We start from the raw sequence: 12,383 nt of genomic DNA, 5'->3' as shown, positions 1-12,383 counted from the left end.
GCCACAATTATTTCTATGGGGCATACGTTGCGTGAAAAACGCCGAATATAGAATATGCTGCGATTTTTCTCGCAACGCACAGCCCCATTGAATTGAATGTGTCAGAATTCAGTGCAGGTGCTATGCGTTCACGTCACACATTGCATAAAAGAGGCCTAAGTATTAAAAGGGGTTTGTGGTATGGCAATGTTGATGGCCTGTCCTTGTGCAAAAAGGTCTTGAATTTTGCCTAAACACAATAAAACTGTCAGAAAGCCCTTAATAAATTCCTCTGTATGACTTTAGATAGTTTTATATAGTTTTTTTTTTTTATAGCCTTTTGTGTTATGTTGTTGATTTACAGAATTGTCGAGGACAGGCACCCACTTTATGATTAGGGAATTTTGAAGCAGCCATAAATAAGCAACTTGGCAGAGTGCAACATGCAATTGTCTGTCCAGTCAATAAATCATTGGTCTGCTGGTTACTACACTACAGATGATGATGAGGATACAGTTCCCACATGATTTATTCAAGCGTTTTCCAAGGTCTGGGAAACAAGAGGCTTATTTACATACATTCATTCACATAGATGGGATGGATATCCATTGGTCCCTATGGACGTGCCATATCTGTGGACAAGTGGTTGAAAAAAAACTGACCCCTTTACTTGTTCAATGAGCTAGCTGTAGGTAAGACTAGGAGCCATCAGCATTTTATACCAGGTCTGTTATAAGATCTGTGAAGTAAGGTTCCATGATAAAAGACAGACTGGCAGGGTCAGAATAGCAGTAAACAATTGTCGCAGGTCATCCTTAACATGCCAATCTGCTCCTGCTAAATAAACTAAAAAGTGAATACTTACTGAGAAAGTCAGGCTCCTGAACCTGCTCCAGAAGTACAGAGATAGCAGTCTTACCAGGAAATTGGTGCCCGAGGGGCCTCCTCCACATTAGAAGAACTGGTGGCCTGTATTAGATTTTGAGTCTACGGACAATAAAGCTACACCCATGTGTATGTTTATATGAGCACTTCTTATGAATATGAGGAACACATCCAGAGGTCCGCATAGTCAGAAAAATCCAGGAAATGTTGTCCACTCACTAAAGCCTCATTTTACACTTCATTGCTCTGGTCAGTGATTTCCATCAGTGATTGTGAGACAAAACCAGGATTGGGGCCTCCACAGACATAAATATCTTTACCTATTCTGTGTTTATCGCTGCATCTGGTTTAGGCTCAAAATCATGCATAGAAATCACTGGCCAAACACTGACTGTGTGAATAAGGCCTAAGGCTTATATATAATGTGGGTATTTCATATAAATCAGTTTAAGTAAGGACACAACCAATGACAAACCAACCCAGCATCCATAGCCAGACATAGCCAGAGAGAAATGTATGCAGCATAGTCATGGCCAGCGCAGTAAGATTTTCAGCATTACTGCCAAAATTTCTTAACCCCTTAAGGACCCATGACGTACATGTATGTAATTTCTTTGCGGGACTTAAAGACCCGTGACGTACATGTACTTAATGGGGATCGGGCGGGTGGCAGACCACTGCTGCATGCACCAGCATCGGTGAAATCACCAATGCATTAACCCTTCATGTGCCGTGGTCAGCGCTGACCGCGGCACGTGCAATGTCCGGCGGGGATCAGCGCTGCCATCGGGTCCCCGTGCTGCTGTGACGGGGACCCGATGGCATGGAAGGCAGCCCGATGCTTTCCTTAGACATCGGGGCTGCCTTGCAGTGGAGAGCCTGTGAGATCCAGCCCCCTGGATCTCACAGGCAGGAAGCTGTATGAGTAATACACACTGTATTACTCATACAGCCAATTCATTCCAATACAGAAGTATTGGAATACATTGTAAAGGGAATCAGACCCCCAAAAGTTGAAGTCCCAAAGTGGGACAAAAAAAAAGGTGAAAAAATAAAGTTTTCTCCCCAAAAAATTAAAAGTTTCAAGTAAAAAAACTAAAAAACTTCATTTTCCCCAAATAAAGTTAAAAAAAATTGTTAAAATAGGAAAAAAAAGTAGACATATTAGTTATTGCTGCGTCCGTATCGACCAGCATTATAAACATATCACATGACCTAACCCCTCTGATGAACACCGAAATTTTTTTTTAAAAAAAACAGTGCTAAATAAACCATGTTTTTGTCACGTTACATCACTAAAAGTACAGCACCAAGCGATCAAAAAGGCGTATGCCCGCCAAAATAGTACCAATCTAACCGTCACCTCATCCCGCAAAAAATTTGCCCCTACCTAAGACAATCGCCCAAAAAGTAAAATAACTATGGCTCAGAATATGGAAACACTCAAACATCTTTTTTTTTTTGTTTTAAAAATGCTGTTTTTGTGTAAAACGTAAGTAAATAAGAAAATGTATACATATTAGGTATCGGTGCGACCGTAATAACCTGCTCTATAAAAATATCACATGTCCTAACCCCTCAGATGAATACCGTAAAAAAATATATATAAAAACTGTGTAAAAAAGCTATTTTTTGTCACCTTACATCATTAAAAGTGTAATAGCATGCAATCAAAAAGTCATATGCACCCCAGAATAGTGCCAATCAAACCGTCATCTCATCCCGCAAAAATGGTATCCTACCTAAGACAATCGCCCAAAAAACAAAATTAGGTATCGCCGCATCCGTAATAACATGCTCTATAAAAATATCACATGACCTAACCCCTCAGGTGAATACCGTAAAAAAATAAAAATAAAACTGTGCTAAAAAAACCATTTTTTTGTCACCTTACATCACTAAAAGTACAACACCAAGTGATCAAAAAGGCGTATGCCCACCAAAATAGTACCAATCTAACCATCACCTCATCCTGCAAAAAATAGAATTGAGCTCATATAGACCAATATCATTATTAAATACCGATGCTAAGTTACTATCAAAAGTTCTGGCTAGGAGGCTTTCGCGGGTTATGCCCACGATTATTCACCCAGATCAAAATGGCTTCATGCCAAATAGGGGTACTCATCATAATCTGCACAGGCTATTTATGAATATTCAGTCCCCGGGGAGTGGCGCCCGCTCCATCCTGTCGTTGGACGCTACTAAAGCCTTCGACAGGGTGGAGTGGATTTTTCTCTGGGAGGTAATGAAAAGAATGGGCTTCGGCCCAAGATTTATGGCGATGGTCCAGTTACTTTATAATTCCCCAGTTGCCAGGATCAGGATTAAACAATTCGACGACAGAGAGTTTCACTTTAGGAAGAGGCACCCGCCAAGGCTGTCCCCTTTCCCCTTTCTTATTTAATATTTATATTGAACCTTTAGCGGCCTTGATAAGACAGGATTCGGAGGTGGCTGGTTTTGGCATAATGGGGCAGCATGATCGCGTATCCCTTTACGCAGATGATATTTTGGTTTTTATTCATCAAACAGATACCACCCTTCCTCGCATAATGGACCTGGTTGGCCATTTCTCCGATTTATCCGGACTTGAGATCAACTGGGATAAAACCGTCCTCCTTCCTATAGACGAGTTGCGAGGCGAATCTAATAATCAGGTAACGATTGCTGATTCAATAAAGTACCTGGGGATAACAGTTTCTGCTAAACCTCAGGAATACTTACAACTTAACTTGATTCCTTTATTGGTGAAGTTAAGAGCAAAAATTAAGATATGGCAAAAAATTCTTCTAGCAAGAGCGGACAGAATTTCATTAATAAAAATGGTAGTGCTTCCCCAGGTTCTTTATGTCTTGCGCAACTCGCCTATATGGATTACAGACAAGCACTTTAGACTGATAGAGCGGATCCTCAATGATTTACTATGGGGGAGGAAGCGCGTGAGACTGAAGGCACTCTATTTTTCTATGCCCTACAATCGGGGAGGTCTCAACCTCCCCTATTTTAGGGGCTACTTTGTGGCCTCCCAACTCTGCCTTTTTAATGATTGGGAAAATAGCCCTTTCTGCAGTAAAGCGGTCAAAGATGCAGGTTTTTCCGATTTTTTCACCGTACTGGAATCTGATTATCTATCAAATACACTTAGCGGGTACACATTGTTTTGCAGAATGGCTATAAAGACTTGGGCGGCCATAAGGAGCTGGTGCGGAGTTAAGGCATCGCTTATTTGCACCCCATTATGGCATAATCCAAAACTTTTTAATTTAAACTATTTAAGCTGCCGCCAGTATTGGAGGACCAAAAACGTGCAGTACTTACATCAAGTAGTTAGTGGTGGACAAATTCTGCCCCTAATGGAATTGAGGGCAAACTTAGGTGAGGTGGCTTGGTACGCATATTTCCAATTGAGGTCAGCACTTTCTAACACTTTGAATAGTCACCTTTTTATTATAGATACTTCTGTATTTTTAGAGGACTTAATTTGTAAGAAAATTGTCACGAGAATCAAATTATCTCACTGTTAGAGACACTTAATGCATAACTTTTTTTCGGATGTTTTCTCTCCAGGACAGAGAGCCTGGTCTTCTCTCTTGTCAGAGGTAGGCCCTCCTAACTGGGAGAATATAGGGGAAAGTTTAAAACTGGTTTCACACAATTTTAACCACATTGTTGTACAATTTAATATTTTGCACAAAATCTATGTCACACCCACATGGCTATATAGAAGAGGACTTAGGGCTTCCTCTGACTGCCCCCGTTGTGGCGATCCCGAGGCAGATCATTTACATCTGTTCTGGGACTGCCCAATGGTGAGTAGCTATTGGAGCCTGGTCCAAAAGAATCTGGCGCGTAAACTTAAAATTGTTGTTCCTTTGTCTCCCAGAATATGGGTCCTGGGAGATTTATCTGAGGTTAATTATCAACCCATAAAAAGCCACTTGTTGATTAAGGTGATGTTCTTAGCTAGGCTCTTGATCTCTAGATCTTGGTTTTGCTCTTCCGCCCCAGACTGTAATAACTGGCTGGGTTTGGTAGAGAAAGTGAAAAGCTACGAGACGATCCTGTACAAAAAAAGAGGATCCTATTTAAAGTGGAATAGCTTATGGAAAGATTGGGATACGGCTAATTAATTATGATCCTTCTTTCCTTTTTTTTTTTTTTTTTTTTTTCCTGCAGGGTGGGGGGGGGGGGGGGGGTTTGGTGGGGTGAGTTGGGGAAAATTCTAGTTGTCCGGCTTTTCTGTATGTATCATATTGATGAAGAATGTGAAGGTACATTAGAGTACAGGAGGGTCTCTAGGACTGGTGGAGGGGGGACTTCCCGGTACTAAATAATGGTGGAAATATTTAACCATTTATAATATCGAGCGGTACATGGGTAGGGAACCGTGGCTCGGAACACGGGGGTGCCCGGGTATCGGGCGCAGCTCGGGGTACGGCTCTTCCCGTCAGACACGAGGTTCGATTGCGGGCAGGGAGGTGACACACGCGGTGGGCGCGCTACTATGTGCTCCTTTAAAGAGACAGAGCAGGTCTCTGGCTCTGTTTTTTGTTTATATCCTCTTTAACTGCCGAGTGACACTCATTTCGAGTTCTCTGCCGCACAAAATATCAATGTGAATAAATGTGAAGTACGGCGAATCATGTTACGGATAGTTGATTTAATCATATGGGGATGAGGCAGTAAAATATACGAGTGGGTTTCTATCACTGCGGTAAAGGACTGCTGGACCCCCCTCTCCGGTTTTTCGTTTATCAAATGCTTGCGATTAAAGATCGATGCAAGCTTGCCTTTAGGCAGTATGTGAGCATTAAGCGATCGGCCACATGAGTGCCAATCCTTCCGTTCGTACTTGCCCGTGTCTGGGGGAGGGCGTGCGCGGGTGGCGCTCGCTGCTGGGCGGCTGTCGGGATTTCAGGCCTCTTGTCCCTGCAGATTATGGAGAACCTGGGCTGAATGGGTTGCTTTGTCCATCTGCTTTGTTAGGCTTTGGATGTCGGGTGAGTCCTGTTACCCTCCCCAGTAGGAGACCTCCTTTTGATTTTCAAATATTGACATTATTATGGATATTTGCATGAAATTATTGTCAACTATGGACACAGATTAGAATTGGTGGATGTATGGAATTAATAATATTAATATGTAATATGGATTTAAATTTTTGTATTATAACAATAAAATATTAAAAAAAAAAAAAAAAAAAAAAAGTCATATGCACCCCAGAATAGTGCCAATCAAACCGTCATCTCATCCCGCAAAAATGGTATCCTACCTAAGACAATCGCCCAAAAAACAAAATTAGGTATTGCCGCATCCGTAATAACATGCTCTATAAAAATATCACATGACCTAACCCCTCAGGTGAATACCGTAAAAAAATAAAAATAAAACTGTGCTAAAAAAACCATTTTTTTGTCACCTTACATCACTAAAAGTACAACACCAAGTGATCAAAAAGGCGTATGCCCACCAAAATAGTACCAATCTAACCATCACCTCATCCTGCAAAAAATGAGCCCTTACCTAAGACAATCGCCCAAAAAATAAAACAACTATGGCCAAGAATATGGAGACACTAAAACATCATTTTTATTCCCCAAAAATTATATTATTGTGTAAAACTTAAGTAAATAAAAAAAGTATACATATTAGGTATTGCCAAGTCCGTAACGACTGGCTCTATAAAAATACCACATGACCTAACCCCTCATGTAAACACCGTAAAAAAATTAAAATAAAAACAGTATAAAAAAAAGCCATTTTTTGTCACCTTACATCACAAAAAGTGTAATAGCAAGCGATCAAAAAGTCATATGCACCCCAAAATAGTGCCAATCAAACCGTCATCTCATCCCACAAAAATCATACCCTACCTAAGATAATTGCCCAAAAACTGAAAAAACTATGGCTCTCAAACTATGGAGACACTAAAACATATTTTTTTTTGTTTCAAAAATGAAATCATTGTGTAAAACTTACATAACTTAGAAAAAGTAGACATATTAGGTATATCAGAATGTGGAGACACAAAAAAATAAAAATAAATTCAAAAATGCTTTGTTATGTAAAACTGAAACAAACAATTTTTGTCATATTTGGTATTGTCGCGTCCATGACAACCTGCTCTATAAAAATACCACATGATCTAACCTGTCAGATGAAAGTTGTAAATAACAAAAAATAAAAACTGTGCCAAAACAGCTATTTCTTGTTACCTTGCCTCACAAAAAGTGTAATATAGAGCAACCAAAAATCATATGTACCCTAAAATAGCACCAACAAAACTGCCACCTTATCCCGTAGTTTCCAAAATGGGGTCACTTTATTGGAGTTCGTACTCTAGGGGTGCATCAGGGGGGCTTCAAATGTGTCAAAAACCAGTCCAGCAAAATCTGCCTTCCAAAAACCGTATGGCATTCCTTTCCTTCTACGCCCTGCCGTGTGCCCATACAGCAGTTTACAACCACATATGGGGTGTTTCTGTAAACTACAGAATCAGGGCCATAAATATTGAGTTTTGTTTGGCTGGATTCAAGTGGAAAATCTGCCAAAAAAGATTATTTTTTTAATTTTAGCTCTATTTTCCATTAATTCTTGTGGAATACCTAAAGGGTTAACAAAGTTTGTAAAATCTGTTTTGAATACCTTGAGGGGTGTAGTTTGTAAAATGGGGTCATTTTTGGGTGGTTTCTATTATGTAAGCCTCACAAAGTGACTTCAGACCTGAACTGGTCCTGAAAAAGTGGGTTTTAGAAATTTTCTGAAAAATTTCAAGATTTGCTTCTAAACTTCTAAGACTTCTAAGGTCGCCAAAAAATAAAATGGCATTCATAAAATGATCCAAACATGAAGTAAACATATGGGGAATGTAAAGTAATAACTATTTTTGGAGGTATTACTATCTATTATAGGTAGAGAAATAAAAATTTGGAAATTTGCTAATTTTATAAATAAAATAAAAATTTTAACTCAAATTTACCACTGTCATGAAGTACAATATGTGACGAGAAAACAATCTCAGAATGGCCTGGATAAGTAAAAGAGTTTTAAAGTTATCACCACATAAAGTGACACATGTCAGATTTGCTAAAGATGGCCTGGTCCTTAAGGGGAAAAATGGCAGGGTCTTTAAGGGGTTAAAGCAACCCTTCAGGTTAAAAAATTCACATTAGCTGGATAATGAACAGAACAAGTCTCCTCTTCTTCATGGTCTGAGAAGCAGTGCAGCCATCTTGGATGGCAGAAGAGGAGCCTGGAAATTGGTGGATCTGCAACTGAAAAGATAAAAAGGAGAGCATCAGGTAAGTGTTCTGTTCATTCCCTAGTTAATGCAATTTTTTTTTCCCCTTGAACCAGAGGGTCACTTTAGTAAACAATAGTATCAATTATATAATGCGTTTCCCTTCACCATTTTTGTGCGAGAAAAAGAATCAAGACAGAAGGGCCAGACACATGTGAAGGGTGTCTAAGCAGCATCCTAAACATAGACCTTATGCTCCCGTTCTCACATAAAACGTTTAATAAGATTCATTCCAGTTATACACATGAGAAGTGCCTACTCTACTAGAAGGAATCATTGGAGCATAGTCCTGTTGCCATCATGATGACTCCAATGTTACCATTGTTCTCAGCTTCTAAGAATCTCCAACAGTATTTACATAAAGTATAGTGTATGTGAACGTTATTAGCACCACTTTATGTGCACTTTTATATATTTAGTTGACTTTTGGATCATTTAGATTAGACATGTGTGAACTAGCACCACTTGTTCTATCCATATCCCATTGTCCTTAAAAAGTTGTAGATAAAAACAAGCAAATGTTTTTTTACTAAGATGGCTGAATCTGGGGTCAACCCTTGGTACCTCCAGGTATACGATTTATTCTTCAAGGGGTCTGGGTAAATTGGTTACCAATATGAACTGTAATGGCTGGCGACCTTGGTGTCACTTTTGGAAACTTGAGCTAGCAAATGTTTAAAGAGGACCTTTCACCGATTCTTACCCTATGAACTAAGTATACAGACATGTGGAGCGGCGCCCGGGGATCTCTCTGCACTTACTATTATCCCCGGGCGCCGCTCCGTTCTCCTGCTATGCCCTCCGGTATCTCCGTTCCCTAAGTTATGGTAGGCGGAGTCTGCCCTAGCGCTGGCCAATCGCATTGCAGAGCTCACAGCCTGGGAGAAAATAACCTCCCAGGCTGTGAGCTCTGCGCTGCGATTGGCCAGCGCTAGGGCAGACTCCGCCTACCATAACTTAGGGACTGGTATCTCCGCCTACTATAACTTAGTGAGCGGAGATACCGGAGGGCATAACGGGAGAACGGAGCGGCGCCCAGGGATAATAGTAAGTGCAGTGAGATCCCCGGGCGCCGCTCTACATATCTGTATAGTTAGTTCATAGGGTAAGAATCGGTGAAAGGTCCTCTTTAAACAGAATTTTTAATACTTAGAATAGTATACGTAGAAGATAGCATTCATTCTAGCCCAGCAACTCTGATTTTCCATAGACATAGATACAGTACCTGTCAATATATATAAATAAATATATATATATATATATATATATATATATACCAATACTTATCTATAATGATTATTGTTTATAGTCAGATTCTTATGAAAATTATTATGCTACCCCTAAAGTCACTTTCACATGGTCAGTATTTGTAAGCCAAAACTAAGAGGCACAAATCTTTCCATTAGTTGAAATGTTTCGTGTAAGTAAGTGAAAGATATGAATTTTGACATTATACATTATTTGATGTGTTTTCATGCCCTTTAGGGAAATATAAACCATGTGCATTATTTAATTAATGTATTCTTTATGCATTTTTACTTCTAATAAGCAAGTTAAAGGGAATGTTCCATCAGACAAGTACCTATTGTTTAAATCACTTTTTATGTTAAAGATACTTTTAGAATTTTTGGCGAGTTTCTTTTTTATTTTTCCATGTTAGTGACTATATTTTTAAGAAATCCTAAAGTCATGCAATTTTCTCTCTGACCACTAGGCCTAGATTATGTCAAGAGCCACATAGGCCATAGACATAATAGCCTAGATGGGACTCACTGACTTGTATGTGAGAGTTTTCTAGGCATGCTCTGTGACCTGTGTAGAAATAAGGAGGGAGTAGATCAGCTGTAATATCACCTATTGTTAATGCTGGATCCTGTGTTATCTCCACAGAAGTAATATCTGTCATTGTAATCCTGACTGTGATGATAATGTGAAATTTACTGAAACATTACTTGAACAGAACAAGAAGTATTCGACATATTATTAGGCCTGTCGGCCAGTGTGAAAACTGGGCAATTTGACATTTAGTGACCTGGAAAATGAAAACAAAAATTCCTCCAAAAATTATTTTAAAATTATTTACCGTAAAAACATAAATTAAACAGTCTTAATTTATTTTATGATGACACGTTCCCTTTCAGCCAAGGGCAATCTAAGCATTAAAAACAAAACATAAATGCCTATGGGCTAAAGTACATAAATGGAACACAAAACAGAAGTTCATTGCAATTAAAGGACATTTTCTGTGCAGTTGTCTATTGGTGTAATAGTTAAACTCAATGCGGCGTCATGTGTAAACCATACCCTAGAAAATCTAAGACTTTACCATTCTTGTTGACTAAAGCGGGGGTTTGTTAGTTATATAATGCACAATATTATGGCCTGTCCCCAAAATGACATCCATACCTTATAGTAGTGTCATTTCCTGAATGCTGTAGATATCCATATTCTAAAATGATTCTGCTATCCCCATTGCTGTCCTATCACTGTAGTCTGATGTGTTTCATCACTGTACATGATAAATTGGGGTAATAAATTATATCAACACCAGTACTGAGGACAACCCCATAACATTTCTCATGGCACATATTTGAAGCTCTGAGAGTTGCTTACAAGCAGCAATAAAATACAAAGATCTATAAAGTGGCTAGCAATGTCCTGTAATGATAGCAGGGGGACTGGGGAATAAAAGAACATGCTGGAATAGATTAATATTGTGTATAATAAAACATAGGATTCATCATTCATACATTGTGGGCTAATAGCAGGTCTTTTGATTCACTCAATTACAAGCAAATTGACAACAGCCATTTATACCAGCAAGCTTAAAACCCTTCTAATGGAGAGCCTAATGACTAATTGATCAGGTCCCTGAGTGGCCTAGAGGTATGCATGCAATTAGTTTTGGTTTGGGGGAAATTGAGTGCATATAAAGTAAGCCTTTCTGGGCTTGATTGATGATGTATAGTCATTTTATTTTTCTGTGTAGAGACATAGAGAACTACTATGCTAAACTTTGCACATGTTCTCTTCAATTTAAAAATCCTGGTTGTTGAATTTTATTTTATTTTACTTTTATTTACCAGTCAATTATACTACACATACAGTACTAATATACAAAATGTACATTTCATACTAATTTAAAAAAATATACTCCATTGATTGAACTTGTCTTTTTTACAGATAGATAGATAGATAGATAGATAGATAGATAGATAGATAGATAGAAGGGTAGATTGATAGATAGATATGAGATAATAGATAGATAGATAGATAGATAGATAGATAGATAGATAGATAGATAGATAGATAGATAGATAGATAGGAGATAGATAATAGAAGATAGATAAAAGGTTAGATAGATAGATAGATAGATAGATAGATAGATAGATAGATAGATAGATAGATATGAGATAGATAGATAGATCGATAATAGAAGATAGATAAAAGGGTAGATAGATAGATATGAGATAGATAGATAGATAGATAGATAGATATGAGATAGATAGATAGATAGATAATAGAAGATAGATAGAAGGGTAGATAGATATGATAGATGTGATAGATAGATAGATAGATAGATAGATAGATAGATAGATAGATAATAGAAGATAGATAGATAGATAGATAGATAGATAGATAGATAGATAGATAGATAGAAAATAGATAGAAGGGTAGATATATATGAGATAGATAGATAGATAATAGAAGATAGATAGAAGGGTAGATAGATATGATAGATATGATAGATAGATAGATAGATAGATAGATAGATAGATAGATAGATAGATAGATAGATAGATAATAGAAGATAGATAGATAGATAGATAGATAGATATGAGATAGATAGATAGATAGATAGATAATAGAAGATAGATAGAAGGGTAGATAGATATGATAGATATGATAGATAGATAGATAGATAGATAGATAGATAGATAGATAGATAGATAATAGAAGATAGATAGATAGATAGATAGATAGATAGATAGATAGATAGATAGATAGATAGATAATAGAAGATAGATAGAAGGGTAGATAGATATGATAGATATGATAGATAGATAGATAGATAGATAGATAGATAGATAGATAGATAGATAGATAGATAATAGATAGAAGGGTAGATATATATGAGATAGATAGATAGATAGATAGATAGATAGATAGATAATAGATAGAAGGGTAGATATATATGAGATAGATAGATAGATAG

Source organism: Bufo bufo, chromosome 1, assembly GCF_905171765.1.
Source record: "Bufo bufo chromosome 1, aBufBuf1.1, whole genome shotgun sequence".
Taxonomy (NCBI): Eukaryota; Metazoa; Chordata; class Amphibia; order Anura; family Bufonidae; genus Bufo; species Bufo bufo.
This window is presented reverse-complemented; position numbering follows the sequence as displayed.